The 27,052-nt window shown below is 42.6% G+C and overlaps 1 protein-coding gene and 2 long non-coding RNA genes across 8 annotated transcripts in view; 2 read left to right on the plus strand and 1 right to left on the minus strand.

Annotated features, from left to right (window-relative positions):
* Positions 1-27,052, minus strand: part of LOC123502283 — a 277,707-nt gene that overhangs the window by 3,140 nt on the left and 247,515 nt on the right. The gene's annotated exons all lie outside the window — the stretch shown is intronic.
* LOC123502313 lies at positions 1,216-25,781 on the plus strand. 6 transcript variants are annotated; one of them, XR_006673924.1, is made up of 11 exons: positions 1,216-1,400; positions 3,576-3,659; positions 5,040-5,157; positions 5,698-5,855; positions 6,899-6,965; positions 7,128-7,279; positions 7,648-7,831; positions 8,053-8,234; positions 8,518-8,704; positions 9,288-9,454; positions 10,911-12,012. It is a non-coding gene; the product is annotated as an uncharacterized LOC123502313 (long non-coding RNA). The 6 variants fall into 6 exon arrangements; XR_006673923.1 differs by lacking the exon at positions 1,216-1,400 and adding an exon at positions 25,747-25,781 and having other exon boundaries at positions 3,478-3,659; positions 10,911-11,047; XR_006673922.1 differs by lacking the exon at positions 1,216-1,400 and adding an exon at positions 12,098-12,152 and having other exon boundaries at positions 3,478-3,659; positions 10,911-11,047.
* Positions 13,540-21,095, plus strand: LOC123502356. Its single transcript, XR_006673972.1, has 3 exons — positions 13,540-13,577; positions 19,592-19,675; positions 21,042-21,095. It is a non-coding gene; the product is annotated as an uncharacterized LOC123502356 (long non-coding RNA).

The following is a 27,052-nucleotide window of genomic DNA, read 5'->3' on the forward strand; positions in this document are numbered from 1 at the left end:
GTGTGTGTGTGTGTGTGTGTGTGTGTGTCGTCTCTCTCTCTCTCTCTCTCTCTCTCTCTCTCTCTCTCTCTCTCTCTCTCTCGTGTCGTCTGGTCTGGTCTGGTCTCCTTGCTGTGTCTCGTCTTGTTGACCAGCATCTGAGGTGATATGATGCTACAATATAGTGGCATGGAAATACTAGTAGTATTGTGTAAACTGACACACTGCCGTTCATGATGGCGAAGGTGAGCAGGTGTGGGTGTTGGCGGTGCTGGCGGAGATATCTACATGCTTGTGTGTAGATAGATAGATACATAAGCTGGTATTTGTTAGGTTCATTCATACATAGATTAACAACAGTTCGATGGTGTATACACTGCTACAACAATAAACTTATCAATCAATCAATTAAACATCAATGAGATTTAAAAGGCGAGTGATGAGAGAGTGGGGAACAGCGGGGGAGGGGTAGGTGGAGAGGAGACGAGCGAGACTCCCGAGACAAGCTTGCTGTGCGTCACTGACAGGGATAAACTCTGTGTCAAGGCCCCATCACACCAGAGGCGGTCTTTACTACTCGCAGCAGGTTCTCAACACGTTCATATAATTTTTGAGGACGTAGTGGAGACGTGATGGAATTGCGAAATCCCTCCACTGCTACGTATCTACCAAGCCTTTACTGCGTACGTCCCTTGATATGCCTACGATATAACTGTGTCCAGTCGGGTTTAACTACGGTCATAACACGCATGTGATCAGGCTCCCGCCACGCTCACTAAGTTCCCGCCATGTTCACTAGGTTGTTACCATGTGCCCAACCAGTGCGCAATACGCTCACGTGACGCAAGCAGGAAGTGCTGCTTCCTGTCATTTCAGTTCTCGCCTCTCTTCTCTCATCAGTGGTTCTCCAGCTCTTACATCATTATATTCATTATCCTCATAACGTCATGCTGCCCAAATTAACTTCTAACTTTCCATCAGTCTGTGGTAATGACCAAACTGGAGCGACTTTTCAAGGTGGAGCTGGTGACATAGAATATTTTCATTTGGCAACTGACCACCACCACCACCACTGACTACGTCCATTTCATCACCAGACACGAGACCTGGTGGGGGGAGAGGGAGAAAAAATGTTGTGCTCTGATAAGATATTCTTATTTTTCATCTTTCTTCTATTCTTTCCTGTCCTCTTTCTCACTCACTTATTCACTCACTCACTCACTCACTCACTCTGAATCCTGTCCTCCACCATCACCACCACCACCATCAGTTCATTCCTCCACCACGGACACAAACACGTCTTGAAGGAAGGTTAGTCCGCCGCCCAGAGTCACCTCGGCTGTCTGGCTGGACACCCTGCGTGCCGAGGGACCAGACGAACGGTGGAGGGGCGGCGGTCGGGGTTGCGGGTGTAACACTGTGTATGAATATTGTTTGTGTTTTAATTAAGGCGTGTACACTCTTGTTTCATTTCCACGTATCGGATCACCGTTGCGTAGCAGTGTTGACAGGATAGTGCTTCACCGTTGCGTGTCAAAATATGACACAAAGTTACGCAACGGGTTCGATCCGCCATTTTTCGGTATTTTGGCGTCATCTCAAAGGAATGATACACAAGTCACTAACCTTCGTGTGTGTGTGTGTGTGTGTGTGTGTGTGTGTGTGTGTGTGTGTGTGTGGATAAGGAGCGTGGGATCGTCGAGTTGCATGTTCAGTGTTGTCGTGGACGGGCATGAATATTTTTTGCAATTTTGACCCAAATTGCAGACAACCACAAAATCAGTTGTGTGTATCCTTGTCACGTTTTGATACAATTCCGTCACATGCTGGAATTTTAAGTCAGTCAACACAGTATTGTTTCATTACACATACATAGAGTGTAGACACCCACCAACTCCGTCATTCATTTTTCCTTTTATTGATTTGATGTTCATGAATAAAACTAAACGTGGCCACAGACAACTGCACATTTGCACTCATGGCTACGGTCAGGAACAAACTGAATGACACTGTTGCATCACTCAACGATGATACACCACGCGGATAGGCAAAAATGGATACAATAACCTGTTGCACCGTAACGCATTATAAGGTGATACGCAACGATGAAACGATGCGTGGAAATTCAGTAAGTGTGTACACACCTTTAGAAAGTGTTGGTGGTGATGATGTCAGTGTGCTGTGTATTGGTGGTGGTGGTGGTGATTGTGGTGGTAACTATTGGTGGTGTGTTTGCTTGTTTTGCATCGTGAATATTGATTGATTGAGTGGCTGAAAGATTGATGGATTGATGGATAGATTGCCTGTCTAACTAATAGATTCACTGACTGACTGATATTTGGACTGACTGACTGACTGATTAAATGAATAAAATACTAACTAAATGACTGACTATCTGGCTAACTGACTGAATGACTGAATGATTGACTAACTGACTGTCTGACACACTGGTTGATTGTCTTTTTGACAAACGATGCCTGTCCTTGGCACAAAAAAGCATCGCGCGGTACGAAGGCGCTTAGAAGTGTACCGTAGGAGGTATGTGGTGCGCGTGGCCAGGCACGTGTTGCCGTACGCGAGTGTGCACGTGTAGGGACCTGACAAGTGTGTAGAGAACCAATGAAGACGACAGTGGCAAAGGGAATCGGATAAGCGCCTGACACCACGTATATGTCACCCACGATTCCACCCACGCCAACGCCCGTGCTACGTGGGTCCGAAAGCGTGTAGGTTGGGAGGGATGTGTCGTTAGGAACTCCCTGGTTGACACGAAACAGTAGGCGAAGGTTGGCGATGCAATTGATGAGCCGTTGTGTCACTCGCCTATCACTGACACACTCCCGTTCATGAGGGCGAAAGTGGGGAGATGCGGGAAATGGCAGTGGTTGTGGTGGTGGTGGTATTGGTATTTATATGCTTGTGTGAAGATAGATGGATAAGCGGGTAATTTGATGGGTTGATTGATATGTATGTAAATGGACAGTGGGGAAAACAAACAGATAGATGGATAGGCAGGCAGATAGATAAGTCAATAAATTCGTAAATAATTAACAATATAGATGTGTATGTAGATAGAAAAAAGTCTATATTCCTCTATTTAGTGTCCTGTCACCCTGGTTTATTGTCAGAAATGCTCGTATATCAGGCGGTAGAAATAGAGAATGAGAAAAATAGTACAGTCTGCCTTTTAAGCACCTTGTTTATTGCCTCGCGGGAGTTGCCAACACTCGCTGTACAACAAGATACACTTTAATATTTCCTGTTTTGACAAATAACAAAAGCTGGACACGATAACGAAGAGGAAGATGTCACAATAACCAATAAATCAACATGTGGTATTTGTATAAGCATAGCGTCTCATTAATAAGAGATTTAGTAACAGATAGTTATCATAAACATATATACATGCGTCCTGTCTTCACAGACAACCTTTTGCTACGGCAGTAGTCTTTTAGCGGTGGTGGTGGTGAAAACAGTTGTGGTGGTGGTCTATACTGACCCATGCACACCCACACCCACACACACACACACACACACACACACACACACACACACACACACACACATAAATTCAAGAGTTGCTATATTACCGACAGTTTTCAAGAAGCACCAGCAGGAAGAGACGTAGTGGCAAGCCTTCACCGCAACACTCCACACTGCCTAATCTTCGTCTATTAAAGGTATTTTTTATATTGATATTCAGTTAAGGTTAGGTTTTCTTTACATATGAGAGTGAAAACAGTACGCAAATATTTTAAAGTAATGGTATAAGGACCATGAAAAAGAGCAAGGCGTCTGTATTACCCTCTCATATTTGTTTCCTTCATTTACCATAGGCCAAACATGTGTCAGAATGCAGCCACTAGTCTAACATTTCATATAATCTAGTCAAAATTTCTCTCTGTGGCTCAATTTTAGTTTGGTGAGATGATAAAGACTATATATGGATGTCCTGCCGCCACTGTTCCCGGGTTTTCCCCCGGGCCACCTCCCAGGCGGTCCCCTAGCCATCACCCAACCCACGCCATCACCCTTCTATCGCCAGCCTGCTGGGTCAAATACTTTTTTTTTCGAATATTTCCTGACGGTAATATTGCGCTTCCATGGTATGTTTTTATGGTTTCTATAAATGTTTCGTTGTGTTTGAAGTGTGTTCCGCGTCTGTGCTGGGTAAATATGTGGCGTTTAGTGGTGTTTTATGGCGTATGTTACAGGCTTTTTAACGCTCAAAATTTCCCACCTGGAGTTTTGAGCTTTTTCTTTTCAAGGTATAAGTGGGCCTTTATGGTAGCAAAAGAGTGCCTGTACTCTTTTAAGTGTGAAATCAATCTAATGAGTGAAATATGTGGACTTTGAAATGGTGTTTGGGGCTGTTGTAAAAAGCTCTTATTTTTCATTATTTTATTTGCTCACGTTTCTGCTTCTCGGTCCAACTCGCTGTAGAATGCCCTAAAAGATAGCTCAGACTCCCAGAAGTGTGATAAAATACTTGCCAAGTGAAAATGGCATGACTTTACAGGACGTTTTAAGAGATTTATGGGTTAAAATGTTTTTGTACTTTTAACGTACTTAATTTAGACCTTTTTTTAAAAACCAGTTAAGCTGGAGATATTTTGATATTTTGAAAATTAGTTTAAGTATTTATCACGTCATAAAATAACAAGCATTTGTCTGTGGCTTCGTTTTTTCTAAAAGTCATTTTTGAAATCAAATGATTTACGTAATTTAGCCGAGTCACCCCCCGTTCCCGTTCTCTCCGGTGACCACAGCCCACCCAGGTAGTGACTCACCATAGCCCAAGGCTGGCGCCACTTTTCCAAATCCACAGTTCGTCGATATTTTGCCTAATAACTAGTGATTTCTACGTGTTTTCGTGGGTTTCTAGGTTCAGGTGTATAGATAATTGTAGCAGAAAGAGGAAGAAACTTGAAATAAAGGAGGATAAAGAGGAAGAGGAGAAAGGGAAGAGGAAAAGGAACAGCAGGAAAGCCATAATACTTAAGTCACCCTCCATTTCCTGAATATTTTGTCTAATATCTAGTGTTTTGATGTGTTTCTAGGCTCAGACGCGTGGATGGAAGGAGTAGGAGGAAGACGAAGGAGTATCAATGGAGAAGGATGAAGAAAAAATGAGAAATAAAGGTGGAATAGGAGAAGAAGCCAAGGTGTAATATTTAGGTAAGTGTCCCTTTTAATCCTAAGGTTCTTTATAATGCATACTGTTGGTTTTGAGATAGATTTGGGGTATTTTAAGCTTGTTCATTAGTGTTGCAGGCTGTTTTGAGTGTTATAAGTATGCTTTGGGGTTCATTTTTTTTTCAGTATATGTTAGATCTTTTGGGTATATTTTACGTATTTTGAGAGTGGATTGAGGTGTATGTGAGTATCAGCATGTTTGAGTGTGGTTTGGGAGAGCTTTGAGGGGTTGGTTGGTGTTCTGAGTGTGGTTTGGGTTTATTATGAATGTTATAAGTTGTGGGGGTGTTAGTGGTCTTTTGGGTGTGTGTGGGGTTATTTCAGTAAATATTGGGTGTTTCTAGTGATTTTGGAGATATTTTAACCTGTTCTGTGTTTTCTTAGTGTGTTTGGGATGTTATTGAGTTTTTTAAGAGGGTTTGGGTTTTTCAGTATGTTTTGAGGCTCTCAACAGGCTAGCTCAGTGTCAGTGGGCCCTTATAACAAGTGTCCTTCATCATTGGTTACCCGCTTCGTTCCCAGGTGACGACAGGCAGAATGAGGTGGACGTGGCGGAGGCTGTGGGCGGTCAATTCACGGCGCAGATAACCTACACTTTGCACCACGCTGACTGCCCGCCCCTGTTCACTAAAGTCGGGCAAGCCTTTATCTCCGTGTTCTGCCCTGGGTATAGGAGTAAAGTAAGTTGTGGTATTTGTTGTTGTTGTTCTTGTTTTTCTGTTAAGATTTGTTTGTTCTCTCTCTCTCTCTCTCTCTCTCTCTCTCTCTCTCTCTCTCTCTCTCTCTCTCTCTCTCTCTCTCTCTCTCTCTCTCTCTCTCTCTCTCTCTCTCTCCTCCTTCTTCTTCTTCTTCTTCTTTTCTTCTTCTTCTTCTTTCTTCTTCTTCTTCTTCTTCTTCTTCTTCTTCTTCTTCTTCTTCTTCTTCTTCTCCTTCTCTTCTACTACTACTACTACTACTACTACTACTACTACTACTACTACTACTACCACTACTACTACTACCTACTACCGTTCTTTGAGTGAGGATAGGTACTGTCAGATCACGACGCGTTACGTCAGCAGGTTCCCACGCCTGTCCCTTCTTGCTTATATTCTCACCTGGTATGTTTGATGTTTTTCATGTTGGCAGTATCCAAGGGGATTTGACAAAGATAGGTTCGATGATTTCAAATTGTTGACCAATATAACAGGTTGGGCAGTGTTCCAAATTGATATGGACAGTAAACTGAACTATGGTTTTGGTATTTTGTAGGCACGATCGATAATTTGGAAGTGATCGTTGAGTGGGTAGGTTTGTGTGTGGGTGGGGTTAATTCACAGTACATAACCCGGAGAACATTAAGATGAAAATAATAACAAATATTTAATGTGATTCGCAATATACATAGAGGTGGATGAAATTGAGCAACCTTGCTTATTGTAGGCAACATTAATGAGGACCTTTCACGTTCTGTGTGGGAGTGTAAATTTTGTTGTTTGTCGGTTACTGAGAGCTAAGATGAACTGCATTGTGGTAACTTACTGCTAGGGTTTCTCTCTTAAAACACCATCTAGTCAATCTAAATTTACCTTACGATAGTCTAAACCATGAATAATAGTGCTGTTAAAATACAAAGCCAGCATTTCACTCAGAGTGGAATAGTGGCAGAGTTGCAGACGACCCCCGCACGGAAGTGCAACAACAATCAGTCAGTCAGTCAATCACTCAGTCAGTTCTTCCACAGTGCTGGCAGTGGCATACCTAAGCAGCGCATGTGGGACGGCATCAATGATTGCTGCAGTAACGGAGAGGTGAGGATAAGGCCTTGCTTTTGTCAGTATCTCACACAAGGCTTAACTCATGCCCTGAACTCCTTTGTTTCATATAAAAGTTGCAGATTTTCTTACATTGTATACAGTACAATACAAAATCACAACTTGACAGTACTGAAGCAAATGCCTTTCTTGTGGCAGGATGAGTTTGTGCAGCTGTGTGGCATTGAGGAGTGTCGGGAGAAGAATGTAGGGTGTGTGTGAGTCTGTTTACATCAACACTCGAGAGTCATACTTCTGCCAGTGCCGGCCATGCAGGGTACAGACTCGTGTCGGAAAGTTCAAGTGTGAAGGTGAGGCTTCCCTGAACTGTCAATGTCACTCTACGGTGTGTCTTCTTAAACTTATCAGTCCTTCACCCATTCATTTAGCAGCAGCCTAAAGAAGTTAGTGTGGTATTCAAGGGTACTTTTGTTATTGTTGGCATATATCAACATGCATTTGTCTCACGAATATTACTAAGATTAGCAATTTACGGATAGGTTGTTCTTTATGGTTAAGTATAATTATTCAATCTTGCCATATGCATTTGTCATGAGTACTGATATATTTTTTGTAGTTTTCCTCAATGTATTGTTGAATGTGTTCCTGGAATGCGTGTAAATCTATCCTCAAGTTGTAATAAATCTGTGTTTCTGAGAGTGTAATTCTCCACCCTCAGACGTTGACGAGTGCGTGGAGTCGCCCAGATCTTCTCCCTGTGGACCATCCCCTCAGCAGTGTTCGATCCGCCCAGCAGCAGCAACGGTCATGAGAAGGCGGTCATTGAAGTGTCAAGTCCCCAAGCTGGCACGGTGGTGGGTGTTGTGTTAGGCTCCCTTAGGGTTCTTTCCCTAGCTGTTGGGGTAAGTCAAATAGTTTTTCACTTCTTTATACTGTGGGTTCTTGCTCTGGATGTGTTGTGGCTGTGCTGTGGCAAAGATGGCGTAATTAAGCAGTGGGTGAGATTCTTCAAACTTTAAACTATTCCAAATTGTTCTTGACACACTGAGAATATTCCATTACTACAAAGTTAGCCGACTCATACTTCATACTTTTTTTTTCATCTCACCTGCAACATTTTCAGTGTACAGATGTTTGTTGGGTTCCTGAAGATGCGTCGACGTGTTATCATCCACGCAAGCTTCCCCAACCCAGCCAGTGTACCACAAGACAACAGGCATTGAGGAGGACGGGAGGCAGGCATTGAGAAGGACGGGAGGAGGGAGCGAGCGGCTGCATGCACTATTGAACGGGACGGTATTGTATGTAAGTATGTAGCTTCTGTACGTGTAGTTTAGTAAACGAGTGACCTCGTTATAGGTCGCAAGGCCTCCTGTCACTCGTCTTTCCTATGTATTCCTATGTATTACATTCTTCCCACAGTTGTATGACTACACTGAAGCAAGCCCAGAATAAAGTGTTGAGTGACCATGATGTGAGTATTGTGGTTTGTACATTATTACACTTTTATCTCCTCGTGTCTCATTTTAAAAGGTTTTCTACTTTCTTGTTATTTTTTCAGGACTTATTAATGTTGATGCCATTTCAGGAATCGGTACTACTAACGCCAAAGAAGTGAGGGAAGTGTTTGGATCGAGCGTGCAAGACGTACAACAGACACCAGACTGCTACTGCCGGTGTAGCCAAAGGAACAAGAGGAGGCAGAGGAGGAGGAGGAGGAAGAAGAAGAGGAACAAGAGAGTGATTCTTGGAGACGTACCAATGAAGTTCTGAAGGTTGGCCACAATTCTTCATTACTGCTGTAGTGTATTTCATTGATCATTTGTATATTGGGTGGATAAATTTGTAGATTTTGTAGACAGTTGTAGATGTGAAGTGGGTAAGGTTTTTTGCCATGCCTTATCTACACCAGCAGAAAACCGTGATATGTAGAAGTTGTGATAGAAGCATTGTGAATGGAATATACCGTGTTCATATGCATAGAGAATTTAAAAGAGGAGAGTGTAGACCAAGAGAGGAAAGTAACCTCTTTTAGAGATTTCGGTGAAAGTTTTGCTGTAGCGTTAGACATATCAAAGGCTTTTGATAGAGTCTGGCATAAAGCTTTGATTTCCAAACTGCCTTCCTACGGCTTCTATACTTTTCTCTGCAACTTTATCTTAAGTTTCTTTTCTGACTGTTCTGTTGCTGTTGTGGTAGACGGCCACTGTTCTTTTCCTAAATTTATTAATAATGGAGTTCCTCAGGGTTCTGTCTTTTCAACCTCTCTCTTTCTATTATTCATTAATTAATCAAACTTTTTGTCCTATCTACTCCTACGCTGATGATACCACCCTACATCTTTCCACGTCCTTTCAGAGACGGCCAACCCGTCAGGAAGTCAACTGATCACGCAGGGACGCCAAAGAACGCCTGACTCCCGATCTTTCTAAGATTTCTGATTGGGGCAGAGACAATCTAGTAGTTTTCAATGCCTCAAAAACTCAATTCCTCCATCTATCAACTCAACACAACCTTTCAGACAGGTATCCCGCTCTTCTTCAGTGACACTCAACTGTCTCCCTCTTCCACAATTAATATCCTTGGTCTGTCCTTTACTCATAATCTTAACTGGAAACTTCACATCTCATCTCTTGCTAAAACAGCTTCTTAAAAGTTACGCGTTCTGAGGCATCTCCGCCGGTTTTTCTTGCCCCTCCAATTGCTTACTCTGTATAAGGGCCTTATCTGCACGTCTATGGAGAACTCTTCGCATGTTTGGGGGGTTTCAGTTACACAGTTTTACTAGATAGGATGGAATTAAAAGCTTTTCGTCTCATCAACTTCCTCCTCTGACTAACTGTCTTCAGCCTCTTTTTCACCGTTGTTGAATCTCCTCTCTCTCTTATCGCTTTTTTCATGCTAACTGTTCTACAGATCTTGCTATCTTCATGCCTCCCCTCGTCCTTCGGTCTCGCTGTACAAGGCTTTTTTTCTTCTTCTCATCCCTATTCTGTCCAACTTACTAACGCAAGAGTTAACCAGTACTCTCAATCATTCATCCTTTTCATTGGTAAAATCTGGAACTCCCTACTTGCATCTGTATTTCCGAATTTTTACGACTTGTCTTCTTTGAAGAGAGAGAGATATCGAGGCATTTGCTCCCTAGTTTTGGCTTACGCTTTTCCACTTTTTAGAGAGCCAGCACTCAAGTGGGCCTTTTTTTTAATCTTTTCTTTGTTTCTTGCCCTTGGCTGGCGCTCTTCCTACATGAAAAAAAAACCTCTCGGGACACGAGTCCTCTGCTCATCACTCATCATTCCTGTCACCTATCATGATCGTTTATGCATTAAGGAGGAAATGACCAACGTGTTCACTCCATGCTGGAATTCACCATGCATGGAGAAACACTTAGTGAATGAAGATAACGTTCCTTGTTAGGAGACGCCATCTTCTGAGTGAGGGAGTGTAGTGAGCATGCTGGCTAGTCACACATCACCAGCTGTGCGTCGCGGTGTGTCTTGCTGCCAAGCCAGTAAATTAGTACCAAGTAGTATGTAGTAGTAGTAGTAGTAGTAGTAGTAGTAGTAGTAGTAGTGGTGGTGGTTGTCACTCACACTATTGCAAGGTGTGTTCAAGTGTGAAGGTGAGGCCTCCCTGAACTGTCAATGTCACTCTACGGTCTGTCTTCTTAAACTTGTCAGTCTTTCACCTCTTCATTTAGCAGCAGCCTAAAGAAGGTAGTGTGGTATTTTGTTATTGTTGGCATACATGAACATGCATTTTGTCTCACAAGTATTACTAAGATCAGTGATTTACGGATAGGTTGTTCTTTATAATTACGTATAATTTAATCTTGCCATATGCATTTGTCATGAGTATTGATATATATTTTTGTAGTTTTCCTCAACGTATTGTTGAATGTGTTCCTTGATAGCGTGTAAATCTATCCTTAAGTTGTAATAAATCTGTGTTTCTGAGAGTGTAATTCTCCATCCTCAGACGTTGACGGGTGCGTGTAGTCGCCCAGATCCTCTCCCTGTGGAACCATCCCCTCAACAGTGTTCGATCCGCCCAGCAGCAGCAACGGTCAGGAGAAGGCGGTCATTGAAGTGTCAAGTCCCCAAGCTGGCATGGTGGTAGGTGTTGTGCTGGGCTCCCTTGGGGTTCTTTGTCTAGCTGTTGGGGTAAGTCAAATAGTTTTTCACTCCTTTATGCTCTGGGGTCTTGCTGTGTATGTCTTTTTGCTGTGTTGTTCTGTGGCTAAGATCTCGTAATTAAGATGTGCATGTGATTTCTCCAAAATTTAAACAGTTCCCAAATCATTCTTGACACATTGAAAATATTCCAATACTGTATAGTTATTCGACTCATACTTCAGAGGATTTTTATTTATCTTTTTTTTTCTCACTTGCAACATTTTTACTCTAAAGACGTTTGTCAAGTTGTTGAAGATTCGTCGACGTGTTATCATTGTACCACACGGGCTGGGATTTTCATTGAAGGAAAAGTCTCTTCCAAGTCAATTTTACATATATTTCAAATATAGTAAAGTACATTCGAACAAAAAACGATGAAAGTGACTCGGCACTCTGAACCAACAACAGAGAAACACGAGAGGCACCCTTAACACACTCTCCCACTTGAATACACCACTTAACTCCACATAATGACACCCTCGATTATATTAACACGAAACTCCGCTGCCCTGATCACATTACCCACCTGATCAGAGACCTTCGCTCACCGTGACGCGTCCACACCCCACCAATGTTCGAGTAGAGAGTGCCACTCCCTTCTTCCGAGATCGCGTCCTTTCCTGCCCCACACTCAAATCTACTGCCCCGCGTGCCAATTCACGCAATGTTAAATACCCTGCCTTCCTTATTCTATTCCTCCGTATACATGTTGTAGTACACTTCATGCTAACACTAATATTTCTACCATGCTCAACATTCCAGAATCCCTACTCATAAAGTTCCTCCGCTCGTATTAATTATGGGTTTGGTACGGCAGTTTTCTTCCTTAGGCCTACAGAGCCACCCACGCAAACCCGATCCACCTTGGCTCTCCTTAATATACCATACTTATCGTTACATCATCCACAATCCTTCCCCAACCCTGTGTACCACAAGACAACAGGCATTGAGGAGAACGCCATTTCAATATTGTTCCATCTCTTGTTCCAGTACTACTAACGCCAAAGAAGTGAGGCAAGTTTTTGGAGTGAGCGTGCATGACATACAATAGACACCAGACTGCTGCTACTGCCGGTGTTGCCAAATGAACAAGAGGACGTACCAATGAAGTTCTGAAGGTTGGCCACAGATCTTCATCACTGGTGTAGTGTATTTCATTGACCATTTGTAGATTGGGTGGATAAATTTGTAGAATTTTTAGACAGTTGTAGATATGTAGCGGGTAAGGTTTTTAGCAATGCCTTATCTATAGCAGCAGAAAACAGTAATATTTAGAAGTTATGCATAGCATTGTAATAGGAGTGTACAGTGTACATATGTATATAGTATTTAAGAAAGGAGAGTGTAGACCAAGAGAGGAAGGTAACCTCTTGGGTCACGATTCCTCTGCTCATCAATCATCCTTCCTGTCACCCATCATGATCGTTTATGGCTTAAGGACCAAATGACCAACGTGTTCACTCCATGCTGGAATTCACCATGCATGGAGAAACACTTAGTGATAACATTCCTTGTTAGGAGACGCCATCTTCTTAGTGAAGGAGTGTAGGGAGCATGCTGGCTAGTCACACATCAACGGCTAGCTGTGCGTCGCGGAGGATGATGACACGATGTGTCTTGCTGCCAGGCCATGACAGTAAATTAGTACCAAGTAGTAGTTTTAAGGGTTGTAGTAGTAGTAGTGGAGTGCTTCTCATCACAGTATTGCAAGGTGTGATGTAGACGTGGCTGTGTCTGTAGTGATCACAACAACCTGTTCCTTCTTGTGTGTCTCGAAGAAAGATCACAAAAAGTATCTTTTGTTTTCTGTTGTTAAGCACAAAGGTATTGTTACGTGTTTCCCAAGATGATGTTTTGTGAGTCTTTCAATGCAATACTTGATTTAATTGTCTGGCCAGTGTCTTGTAACGTGATGCAGTTTTTGTTACTTGTATTTATTTTTCATACCTAATGATATGATGATAACTTGTGAATGATATTCCTATATATTTCTAATGGCAACACAATATCTCTTGATATAATAAAATGCATAATGTATCGACTTGTTTTCCTATCAGTTGAAAGAGATGCAAAACAATACTCGTATCTGGTTTGTAAGTGAAGCGAAATTAGTCAACCATTTGTTGCATGGCACCACAGCGTCTGAGGTGATATGATGCCACAATATAGTTGCATGGAAATACTAGTAGTAATGTGTAAACTGACACACTGCCGTTCATATATGGCGAAGGTGGTTAGGTGTGGGTGTTGGCGGTGCTAGTGGAGATATTTACATGCTTGTGTGTAGATAGATACATAAGCTGGTAATTTGTTAGGTTCATTCATACGTAAATGGACAACAGTTCGATGGTGTATACACTGCTACAACAATAAACTTATCTATCAATCAATTTAACATCAATGGGATTTAAAAGGCGAGAGATGAGAGTGTGCCCACCTAGTCCACCAGCTCCACCTGCTCAGTGAAAGGGTGAGTCTATTAATAGAGTGGAGGAACAAACATGATGGGACAGTGATGGGACGGTAATGGGGCGGATAGTTTAATAGAAAGCTGTATAATAATGCACTGAAGGGGTGACGTGACGTGTGGGAGTGAGTGGATAGTGAAGGGTAGTGAATTAATGGTGCCACAGTGTCATTAGTGATGGGACGGTGATGGGACAGTGACGGGGTGGACAGGCTGTACTAGGAAGGTGTGTCGTGCATTGAAGGAGTCACATGTGGACAGTTAGCTGGTGGAGGGTAGTTAAGGTAGTTAATTAGGCGTATGGTAGTTATAATGCGTGGGAGGGTGGTTGTGTACTGTAGGTGTTATGTGTGTGTCTCTCTCTCTCTCTCTCTCTCTCTCTCTCTCTCTCTCTCTCTCTCTCTCTCTCTCTCTCTCTCTCTCTCTCTCTCTCTGCCAGACGTCAGTTTTCTCCGGAACACGTGGATCTGTGTGTCTTGAGTCACTTCATTATATAGTGAGGGCGGCTGCGGAGGCGTATGGGCTGACTGGGGAAACCTGGGCGTGAGCATGCATGGGCGGGACAGATGTGGGCGGCAGTGGGTGTGGAGGTGTTGACGCCGCCCATAGCTTTGCTTGTGTGTGTGTGTGTGTGTGTCTCTCTGTGTGTCTCTCTCTCTCTCTCTCTCTCTCTCTCTCTCTCTCTCTCTCTCTCGTCTCGTCTGGTCTGGTCTGGTCTCCTTGCTGTGTCTCGTCTTGTTGACCAGCGTCTGAGGTGATATGATGCCACAATATAGTGGCATGGAAATACTAGTAGTAATGTGTAAACTGACACACTGCCGTTCATGATGGCGAAGGTGGGCAGGTGTGGGTGTTGGCGGTGCTGGTGGAGATATCTACATGCTTGTGTGTAGATAGATAGATACATAAGCTGGTAATTTGATAGGTTCATTCATACGTAAATGGACAACAGTTCGATGGTGTATACACTGCTACAACAATAAACTTATCAATCAATCAAGTAAACATCAATGAGATTTAAAAGGCGAGTGATGAGAGTGTGGGGAACAGCGGGGGAGGGGGAGGTGGAGAGGAGACGAGCGAGGCTCCCGAGACAAGTTTGGTGTGCGTCACTGACAGGGATAAACTCTCCGTGTCAAGGCCCCATCACACCAGAGGCGGTCCTTACTACGCGCAGCAGGTTCTCAACACGTTCATAACATTTTTGAGGACGTAGTGGAGACGTGGTGGAATTGCGAAATCCTCCACTGCTACGTATCTACCAAGCCTTTACTGCGTACGTCCCTTGATATCCGACCTTTTAGCGACTTTTCAAAGGTGGCAAGCTGCTTCCTGTCACTTCAGTTCTCGCCTCTTCTCTCATCGCGTCCATGCCCGTCCTCAGCACGTCCTGGAGAGTTGTTTTTGCAGGACGTAGTAAGGACGGGCTGCTGGTGTGATGCGGGTGTTAGTCAAGGGGCCTTAGTACTGATTAGCCTGATTAGCCTATGTGTAAGTCAAGCCACTTACTTCGTCTAGGCACATTTGTAGCATATACAACAATGATTTAGCGACCTTTTAGCGACTTTTCAAGGTGGAGCTGGTGACGTAGAATATTTTCATTTGGCAACTGACCACCACCACCACCACCACCACCACTGACCAGACGTCCATTTCATCACCAGACACGAGACCTGGGGTGGGGGGAGAGGGAGAGAAAATGTTGTGTTCTGATAAGATATTCTTATTTTCCTCTTTCTTCTATTCTTTCCTGTCTCTCTCTCACTCACTTATTCACTCACTCACTCACTCACTCACTCACTCTCCTGCCTCTCCTGCCTGAATCCACCACCACCACCCACCACCACCATCAGTTCATTCCTCCACCACGGACACAAACACGTCTTGAAGGAAGGTTAGTCCGCCGCCCAGAGTCACCTCGGCTGTCTGGCTGGCCACCCTGCGTGCCGCGGGACCAGACGAGCGGTGGAGGGCGGCGGTCGGGGTTGCGGGTGTAACACTGTGTATGAATATTGTTTGTGTTTTAATTAAGGCGTGTACACACTTGTTGCATTTCCACGTATCGGATCACCGTTGCGTAGCAGTGTTGACAGGATAGTGCTTCACCGTTGCGTGTCAAAATATGACACAAAGTTACGCAACGGGTTCGATCCGCCATTTTTCGGTCTTTTGGCGTTAACTCAAAGGAATGATACACAACTCACCAACCTTCGTGTGTGTGTGTGTGTGTGTGTGTGTGTGTGTGTGTGTGTGTGTGTGTGTGTGTGTGTGTGTGTGGACGAGGAGCGTGGGATCGTCGCGTTGCATGTTCAGTGTTGTCGTGGACGGGCATGAATATTTTTTGCAATTTTGACCCCAATTGCAGACAAACTCAAAATCAGTTGTGTGTGGCCACAGACAACTGCACATTTGCACTCATGGCTACGGTCAGGAACAAACTGAATGACACTGTTGCATCACTCAACGATGATACACCACGCGGAGAGGCAAAAATGGGTACAATACCCTGTTGCATCGTATTGTATCACAGTGTGATACGCAACGATGAAACGATGCGTGGAAATTCAGTAAGTGTGTACACACCTTTAGAAAGTGTTGGTGGTGATGATGTCAGTGTGGTGTGTATTGGTGGTGGTGGTGGTGATTGTGGTGGTAACTATTGGTGGTGTGTTTGCTTGTTTTGCATCGTGAATATTGATTGATTGACTGGCTGAAAGATTGACGGATTGATGGATAGATTGCCTGTCTAACTAATAGATTCACTGACTAACTGTTTATCTGAACGATAAAACTGATCAGATAAATCGTTACGATAAAACTGACTAAAATTTGCGCAGATTTTGATCGTTTCAGATGAACTGATCGAGCGGCATGAACAGTTGAATCATTCAAACTTTTATCTGAACGATCTAACGATTTTTCCTTTCAGATGAAAATGTCACGTGTAGGGGGAAAACTGTACAGATTATCAGTCTATTTGTGACTTCAATAAAGTGTGCACGCCTTTTCCAGCTTTTCACAAATTCTTCATTATGAATCGCAAAACATTGGAGGAGTTTATTGAAATTTACCAAACCGAAGAGTGTTTATGGAAAGTTAAGTGCAAAGAGTTAAGTGCCAGAGATTCCTCCTCCTCCTCTGGTTTCAGTTACACGGGTTACTAAGGGTAGTTTGAAGATTCAAGAGAGAGAGTAACGTGATTTCTCCGTTATCAACAGCGAAAACACTTTTAATAACCATGCTTGTCGTTTCTGGAGCCTTTGAAAATAGTGGCCACATCATCTCTATATTTAAAAGGCTCTAGTTTCAGTCACACGGGTTTCTAAGGGTAGTTTGATGGTTCAAGAGACACATTAACATGATTTCTACATTATCAATACCAAAAACACTCTTAATAACCATGCTCGTTATCTTTGTGGCCTTTTCAAATAATTGAAATAATGGCCGCATCACCTCTATTTTCAAAAACTCTAGTTTGAGTCATACGGGTTGTTAAGGGTAGTGTAATGGTTCTAGTGACAGATTAACATGATTTCTACGTTATCAACAGCAAAAACACTCTTATTAACCAAGCTAGTTATCTTTGTGGCCTTTTGAAATAATGGCCACATCACCTATTTTAAAAGGCTCTAAAAGTCTCTAATTTCAGTCAAACGAGTTTCTAATGGTAGTTTGAAGGTTCAAAAGACAGATTACCATGATGAAATAATGGCCACATCACCTCTATTTTGAAAAGGCTCTAATTTCAGTCAAACGAGTTTCTAATGGTAGTTTGAAGGTTCAAAAGACAGATTAACATGATTTCTACGTTATCAACAGCAAAAACACTCTTAATAACCAAGCTCGTTATCTCTGTGGCCTTTGAAAATAGTGGCCACATAACCTCTATATTTAAAAGGCTCTAGTTTCAGTTACACGGGTTACTAAGGGTAGTTTGAAGGTTCAAGAGAGAGAGTAATGTGATTTGTCCGTTATCAACAGCGAAAACACTCTTAATAACCATGCTTGTCGTTTTTGGAGCCTTTGAAAATAGTGGCCACATAACCACTATTTTAAAAGGCTCTAGTTTGAGTCACACGGGTTGTTAAAGGGAGTTTAATGATTCTAGTGACATATTAATATGATTTCTACATTATCAACAGTGAAAATACTCTTAATAACCAAGCTTGTCATCTCTGTGGTCTTTGAAAATAATATCTTTATCATCACTATATTTAAAAGGCTCTAATTTCAGTCACACGGGTTTCTAAGGGTAGTTTGAAGGTTCAAGAGACAGATTAACATGATTTCTCCGTTATCAACAGCGAAAACACTCTTAATAACCATGCTTGTCGTTTCTGGAGCCTTTGAAAATAGTGGCCACATCATCTCTATATTTAAAAGGCTCTAGTTTCAGTCACACGGGTTTCTAAGGGTAGTTTGATGGTTCAAGAGACACATTAACATGATTTCTACATTATCAATACCAAAAACACTCTTAATAACCATGCTCGTTATCTCTGTGGCCTTTTGAAATAATTGAAATAATGGCCGCATCACCTCTATTTTCAAAAGCTCTAGTTTGAGTCATACGGGTTGTTAAGGGTAGTTTAATGGTTCTACTGACAGATTAACATGATTTCTACGTTATCAACAGCAAAAACAGATAAACAGTTATGTCTAGGGCCGGCCTAACTAATAGATTCACTGACTGACTGATATTTGGACTGACTGATTGATTGACTGACTGATTAAATTAATAAAATACTAACTAAATGACTGACTATCTGGCTGACTGACTATTTGGCTAACTGACTGAATGACTGAATGATTGACTAACTGACTGTCTGACACACTGGCTGATTGTCTGTTTGACAAACGGCGCCTGTCCTTGGCAGAAAAAAGCATCGTGCGGTACGAAGGCACTTATGTATGTGGTGCGCGTGGCCAGGCACGTGTTGCCGTACGCGAGTGTGCACGTGTAGGGACCTGACAAGTGTGTTAGAGAACCAATGAAGACGACAGTGGCAAAGGGAATCGGATAAGCGCCTGACACCACGTATATGTCACCCACAATTCCACCCACGCCCACGCCCGTGCTACGTGGGTCCGAAAGCGTGTAGGTCGAGAGGGATGTGTCGTCAGGGACTCCCCGCTTGACAGGAAACAGTAGGCGAAGGTTGGCGATGCAATTGATGGAGCCGATGTGTCCCTCGCCTATCACTGACACACTCCCGTTCATGAGGGCGAAGATGAGCAGGTGCGGGAACTGGCAGTGGTTGTGGTGGTGGTGGTGGTGGTAGTGGCGGTGGTGGTATTTATATGCTTGTGTTAAGATAGATGGATAAGCGGGTAATTTGATGGGTTGATAGATACGGAAATGGACAGTTGGACAAACAAACAGATAGATGGATAGGCAGGCAGATAGATAAGTCAATAAATTCGTATATAAATAACAATATAGATGTGTATGTAGATAGAAAAAGTCTATATTCCTCTACTTAGTGTCCTGTCACCCTGGTTTATTGTCAGAAATACTCGTATATCAGGCGGTAGAAATAGAGAATGAGAAAAATAGTACAGTCTGCCTTTTAAGCACCTTGTTTATTGCCTCGCGGAGTTGCCAACACTCGCTGTACAACAAGATACAATTTAATATTTCCTGCTTTGACAAATAACAAAAGCTGGACACGATAACGAAGAGGAAGATGTCACAATAACCAATAAATCGACATGTGGTATTTGTATAAGCATAGCGTCTCATTAATAAGAGATTTAGTAACAGATAGTTATCATAAACATATATACATACGTCCTGACTTCACAGATAACCTTTTGTTACGGCAGTAGTCTTCTAGCGGTGGTGGTGGTGGTGACAACAGTTGTGGCGATGGGCTATACTGACCCATGCACACCCACACCCAGAGACACACACACACACACACACACACACACACCCAGAGACACACACACACACACACACACACACACACACACACACACACAAATAAAGTGAAGTGTTGCTATATTACCGACAGTTTTCAAGAAGCACCAGCACCAAGAGACGCAGTGGCAAGCCTTCACCACAACACTCCACACTGCCTAATCTTCGTCTATTAAAGGTATTTATAAGGCTATTCAGTTAAGGTTAGGTTTTCTTTACATATGAGAGTGAAAACAGTACGCAAATATTTTAAAGTAATGGTATAAGGACCATCAAAAGAGCAAGGCGTCTGTATTACCCTCTCATATTTGTTTCCTTCATTTACCATAGGCCAAACATGTGTCAGAATGCAGCCACCAGTCTAACATTTCATATAGCCTAGTCAAAATTTTCTCTGTGGCTTAATTTTAGTTTGGTGAGATGATAAAGACTATATATGGATGTCCTGCCGCCACTGTTCCCGGGTTTTTCCGGGCCGCCTCCCCCGGCGGTCCCCTAGCCATCACCCTACCCACGCCATCACCCTTCTATCGCCAGCCTGCTGGGTCAAATACTTTTTTTTCGAATATTTCCTGACGGTAATATTGCGCTTCCATGGTATGTTTTATGGTTTCTATAAATGTTTCGTCGTGTTTGAAGTGTGTTCCGCGCCTGTGCTGGGTAAATATGTGGCGTTTAGTGGTGTTTTATGGCGTATGTTAAAGGCTTTTAACGCTCAAAATTTCCCACCTGGAGTTTTGAGCTTTTTCATTTCAAGGTATAAGTGGGCCTTTATGGTAGCAAAAGAGTGCCTGTCCTCTTTTAAGTGTGAAATCAATCTAATGAGTGAAATATGTGGACTTTGAAATGGTGTTTGGGGCTGTTGTAAAAAGCTCTTATTTTTCATTATTTTATTTGCTCACGTTTCTGCTTCTCGGTCTAACTCGCTGTAGAATGCCCTAAAAGATAGCTCAGACTCCCAGAAGTGTGATAAAATACTTGCCAAGTGAAAATGGCTTGACTTTACAGGACGTTTTAAGAGATTTATGGGTTAAAATGTTTTGTACTTTTAACGTACTTAATTTAGACCTTTTTTAAAAACCAGTTAAGCTGGAGATATTTTGATATTTTGAAAATTAGTTTAAGTATTTATCACGTCATAAAATAACAAGCATTTGGCCGTGGCTTCGTTTTTCTAAAAGTCATTTTGAAATCAAATGATTTACGTAATTTAGCCGAGTCCCCCGTTCCCGTTCTCTCGGATGACCACAGCCCACCCAGGTGGTGACTCACCATAGGCCCAGGGTTGGCGCCACTTTTCCAAATCCGCAGTTCGTCAATATTTTGCCTAATATCTAGTGATTTCTACGTGTTTTCGCGTGTTTCGAGGTTCAGGTGTGTAGATAATTGTAGCAGAAGGAGGAAGAAAGGAGAAATAAAGGAGGATAAGGAGGAAGAAAGGAGAAATGGAGGAGGAAGAGGAGCAGCAGCAAAGCTACAATACTTAAGTCACCCTCCATTTCCTGAATTTTTGTCTAATATCTAACATTTTGATGTGTTTCTAGGCTCAGACGTGTAGATGGAAGGAGGAGGAGGAAGAAGAAGGAGTAACAATGGAGAAGGATGAAGAAAAATGAGAAATAAAGGTGGAATAGGAGAAGAAGCCAAGGTGTAATATTTAGGTAAGTGTCCCTTTTAATCCTAACGTTGTTTATAATACATACTGTTGGTGTTGGGATAGATTTGGGGTATTTTAAGCTTGTTTATTAGTGTTGCAGACTGTTTGAAGTGTTATAAGTATGCTTTGGGGTTCATTTCGTTTGTTTTCAGTATATGTTAGATCTTTTAGGTATATTTTACGTATTTTGAGAGTGTTCATTGAGGTGTGTGTGAGTATTAGCATTTTTTGAGTGTGGTTTGGGAGAACTTTGAGGAGTTGGTTAGTGTTCTGAGTGGGGTTTGTGTTTGTTATGAGTGTTATAAGTGGTGGGGGTGTTAGTGGTCTTTTGGGTGTGTGTGGGGGATATTTCAGTAAATATTGGGTGTTTCTAGTGAGTTTGGAGGTATTTTAACCTGTTCTGTGTTTTCTTAGTGTGTTTTGGGATGTTATTGAGTTTTTAAGAGGGTTTGGGTATGTGTGGTTTGTCGTGGGTGTGTGTAAGAGTGAATTGGGCCTATACAAGGATTTTTCAGTATGTTTTGAGGCCATCAACAGGCTAGCTCAGTGTCAGTGGGCCCTTATAACAAGTGTCCATTATTGATTACCCGCTTCGTTCCCAGGTGACGACAGGCAGAATGAGGTGGACGTGGCGGAGGCTGTGGGCGGTCAATTCACGGCGCAGGTTACCCACACCTTGCACCACGCTGACTGCCCGCCGCTGTTCACTAAAGTCGGGCAAGCCTGTGTCTCCGTGTTCTGCCCTGGATATAGGAGTAAAGGAAGTTGTGGTTTTGTTGTTGTTGTTCTTGTTTTCTGTTAAGATTTGTTTGCTCTCTCTCTCTCTCTCTCTCTCTCTCTCTCTCTCTCTCTCTCTCTCTCTCTCTCTCTCTCTCTTCTTCTTCTTCTTCTTCTTTTACTCTTCTTCTACTACTACTACTACTACTACTACTACTACTACTACTACTACTACTACTACTACTACTACTACTACTACTACTACTACTACCGTTCTTTGAGTGAGGATAGGTCGTGTCAGGTCACGACGCGTTACGTCAGCAGGTTCCCACGCCTTTCCCTTCTTGCATATATTCTGAGCTGCTCTGTTTGGTGAGGTGACGTGGGGCAAGGCTTACCCACCAGTTGTATGGCTCTATCGGGGCGATGTGATGCAGCTGAACATTCATTTATCCTTCTACGCCACCCTCGTGCAACACTTCAACCACCACCGTCAGTGTGTGTGTGTGTGTGTGTGTGTGTGTGTGTGTGTGTGTGTGTGTGTAGGGATGATATTGGTAACTTGGGTGTCTGTAATGTGTTTTGTGTGAGTGTTTTATATTTTGAGGTGTTGCAGGGTGTTTTGTGTTAGTTTTGAGTGATTTAAGTTGTTTGTGTGTGTGTCAGTTGTGTATGGTGTGTTTTGTGGTGTGGTGTCAGTATTGGTGCATACTGTGTGCTTGTAGTGAATTGTAAGTGCGTTTATTGGTACTATGAGGTTTTTCATGTTGGCAGTATCCAAGGGGATTTGACAAAGCTAGGTTCAATGATTTCAAACCTAACCTAACCTAACCTAACCTAACCAAGTCCCTAAGCTGGCACGGTGGTGGGTGTCGTGCTGGGCTCCCTTGGGGTTCTTTGCCTAGCTGTTAGGGTAAGTCAAATAGTTTTTCACTTCTTTATACTGTGGGGTCTTGCTCTGGTTGTGTTGTGGCTGTGCTGTGGCAAAGATGGCGTAATTAAGCAGTGGGTGAGATTCTTCCAAACTTTAAACAATTCTAAATTGTTCTTGACACACTGAGAATATTCCATTACTGTAAAGTTTGCCGACTTACTTTTTTTCATCTCACCTGCAACATTTTCAGTGTACAGATGTTTGTCGGGTTCCTGAAGATTCGGCGACGTGTTATCATCCATGCAAGCTTCCCAACCCAGCCAGTGTACCACAAGACAACAGGCAGTGAGGAGGACGGGAGGAGGAGCGAGCGGCTGCATGCACTATTGAACGGGACAGCATTACATTCTTCCCACAGTTGTATGACTACACTGAAGCAAGCGTAGAATAAAGTGTTGAGTGACCATGATGTGAATATTGTGGTTTGTACATTACCCTTTTATCTCCTTGTGTGTCATTTTAAAAGGTTTTGTACTTTCTTGTTATTTTTTTTCAGGACTTATTAATATTGGCGCCATTTCAATGTTGTTCCATCTCTTGTTCCAGGAATCAGCACTACTAACACCAAAGAAGTGAGGGAAGTGTTTGGAGTGAGCGTGCAAGACGTATAACAAACACCAGAGTGCTACTGCCGGTGTAGCCAAAGGAACAAGAGAAGGCAGAGGAGAAGGAGGAAGATGAGGAACAAGAGAGTGATTCTTGGAGACGTACCAATGAAGTTCTGCAGGTTGGCCACAAATCTTCATTACTGGTGTAGTGTATTTCATTGATCATTTGTACATTGGGTGGATAAATTTGTAGATTTTGTAGACAGTTGTAGATGTGAAGTGGGTAAGGTTTTTTGCCATGCCTTATCTACACCAGCAGAAAACCGTGATATGTAGAAGTTGTGATAGAAGCATTGTGATAGGAATATACCGTGTACATATGCATAGAGAATTTAAAAAGAGAGTGTAGACCAAGAGAGGAAAGTAACCTCTTTTAGAGATTTCAGTGAAAGTTTTGCTGTAGCGTTAGACATATCAAAGGCTTTTGATAGAGTCTGGCATAAAGCTTTGATTTCCAAACTGCCCTCCTACGTCTTCTATACTTTTCTCTGCAACTTTATATTAAGTTTCCTTTCTGACTGTTCTATTGCTGTTGTGGTAGACGGCCACTGTTCTTCTCCTAAATTTATTAATAAAGGAGTTCCTCAGGGTTCTTTCTTGTCATCCTTTCTCTTTCTGTTGCCCTATCTACTCCTACGCTGATGATACCACCTTACACCTTTCCACGTCCTTTCAGAGACGACCAACCAGTCAGGAAGTCAACTGATCATGCAGGGACGCCAAAGAACGCCTGACTTCCGATCTTTCTAAGATTTCCGATTGGGGCAGATTAAATCTAGTAGTTTTCAATGCCTCAAAATCTCAATTCCTCCATCTATCAACTCAACACAACCTTTCAGACAGGTACAGGTCTTTTTCAGTGACACTCAACTGTCTCCCTCTTCCACAATGAATATCCTTAGTCTGTCCTTTATTCATAATCTTAACTGGAAACTTCACATCTCATCTCTTGCTAAAACAGCTTCTGAGGCATCTCCGCCAGTTTTCTTGCCCTCAATTCCTTACTCTGTATAAGGGCCTTATCTGCACGTGTATGGAGAACTCTTCGCATGTTTGGGGGGGTTTCAGTTAAACAGTTTTACTAGATAGGGTGGAATTAAAAGCTTTTCGTCTCATCAACTCCTCCTCTGACTAACTGTCTTCAGCCTCTTTTCACCGCCGAAATGATGAATCTCCTTCTCTCTTTTATCGCTATTTTCATGCTAACTGTTCTACAGATCTTGCTATCTTCATGCCTCCCCTTGTCCTGCGGCCTCGCTGTACAAATGTTTCTTCTTCTCATCCCTATCGTGTCCAACTTTCCAATGTAAGAGTTAACCAGTACTCTCAATCATTCATCCTTTTCATTTGTACAATCTGGAACTCCCTACCTGCATCTGTATTTCCGAATTCCTGCGACTTGTCTTCTTTGAAGAGAGAGATATCGAGGCATTTGCTCCCTTGTTTTGGCTGACGCTTTTCCACTTTTTAGAGAGCCAGCATTCAAGTGGGCCATTTTTTTTTAATCTTTTCTTTGTTTCTTGCCCTTGGCTGGCGCTCTTCCTACATGAAAAAAAACCTCTCGGGACACAAGTCCTCTGCTCATCACTCATCATTCGGCGACGTGTTATCATTGTACCACACGGGCTGGGATTTTCATTGAAGGAAAACTCTCTTCCAAGTCAATTTTACATATATTTCAAATATAGTAAAGTACATTCGAACAAAAAACGATGAAAGTGACGCGGCACTCTGAACCAACAACAGAGAAACACGAGAGGCACCCTTAACACTCTCTCCCCACTTGAATACACCACTTAACTCCACATAATGACACCCTCGATTATATTACCACGAAACTCCGCTGCCCTGATCACATTACCCACCTGATCAGAGACCCTCGCTCACCGTGACGCGTCCACACCCCACCAATGTCCGAGTAGAGAGTGCCACTCACTCCCTTCATCCGAGATCGCGTCCTTTCCTGCCCCCCACTCAAATCTACTGCCCGCGTGCCAATTCACACAATGTTAAATACCCTGCCTTCCTTACTCTATTCCTCCGTATACATGTTGTAGTACACTTCATGCTAACACTAATATTTCTACCATGCACAACATTCCAAAATCCCTACTCACAAAGTTCCTCCGCTCGTATTAATTATGGGTTTGGTACGGCAGTTTTCCTCCTTAGGCCTACAGAGCCACCCACGCAAACCCGATCCACCTTGGCTCTCCTTAACATACCATCCTTATCGTTACATCCTCCACAATCCCTTCCCCAACCCTGTGTGCCACAAGACAACAGGCATTGAGGAGGACGCCATTTCAATATTGTTCCATCTCTTGTTCCAGGATTCAGTACTACTAACGCCAAAGAAGTGAGGCAAGTTTTTGGAGTGAGCGTGCATGACATACAACGGACACCAGACTGCTACTACTGCCGGTGTTGCCAAAGGAACAAGAGGAGGAAAGAAAGGAAGAGGAAGAAGAAAAGGGTGATTCTTGGAGACGTACCAATGAAGTTCTGAAGGTTGGCCACAGATTTTCATCACTGGGAGAGGATGGTAGGAGATGCTAGTGAAAATAAGTTTATGGAAAGTTTTCAGGATAACTATTTAGTGCAGATGGTAGATAAACCTACTAGGGGGAGGAAGGTTTTAGACATAGTACTAACAAATATTGAGCATTGTTTAAAGGAAGTTGAGGTAGGAGAGACTTTAGCAAACAGTGACCATCATATAATTAGATTTATCATTAATTCCAGTAGGGATAATATAGTGAATAAGACTAGAGTCCCAAACTATCAGAAAGGCAATTATGGTAGGTTACGTCAGTTATTAGGAGAGGTAAACTGGGAAGATAGTTTTGGAAATAAAACTGCACAGGAGATGTGGGATATTTTAAGGTTGTAGTAAAGGGTATAGTGATGCAGTGTATCCCTTACAAAGATATAAGGCAGAGAAACAGGAAGCCATTATGGTGGACTCATGAGATAGGTAGCCAGATCAGAGAGAAGAAGAGGGCATACAGAGAGTTGCAGAAAAGTGGGAAGATGTAGATTTGATTAGGTACAGACAGGTCAGGGATGATTTGAATAAGGTTATAAAAAAAAGTAAAAGGCAGGCAGAGATAAAACTAGCTAGAGCTGAGAGTAAAGATCCCAAAAAATGATCTAGTTATTACAAGGTCAGTGATAAAAGAAATAAGGATAGGATTGGACCACTCAGAAAAGATGGTGTAGTAGTGGATCAAAATGAAGACATAGTAGAATTATTGAATGAACAATTTTCTTCAGTATTTACTAGGGAAAGAATAGGAAATCCTGTTACAAACAGTGCGACGAGTAGTTTAAGAGCTTTAGAAAATACTGATATAAAACCGGGAATTATTAGGAAATTTATTCTTGAACTAGACGATAGGAAAGCCAGTGGTCCTGATGAGCTACATGCCAGAGTACTTAGGGAGGGTGTAGACAGTATTTCTGAAGCACTTAAGTTAATCTTTGAAAGATCACTTAGGTTTGCTGAGATACCTCAGGACTGGAAGTTAGCTAATGTTACTCCAATATTTAAAAAGGTAGGAAGGATGATGCGAATAATTATAGACCGATCAGTTTAACTAGTATAGTATGTAAGATACTAGAGAAAATCATTAAGGG

The sequence above is a fragment of the Portunus trituberculatus genome, chromosome 11 (assembly GCF_017591435.1).
Source record: "Portunus trituberculatus isolate SZX2019 chromosome 11, ASM1759143v1, whole genome shotgun sequence".
In the NCBI taxonomy this organism is placed as follows: Eukaryota; Metazoa; Arthropoda; class Malacostraca; order Decapoda; family Portunidae; genus Portunus; species Portunus trituberculatus.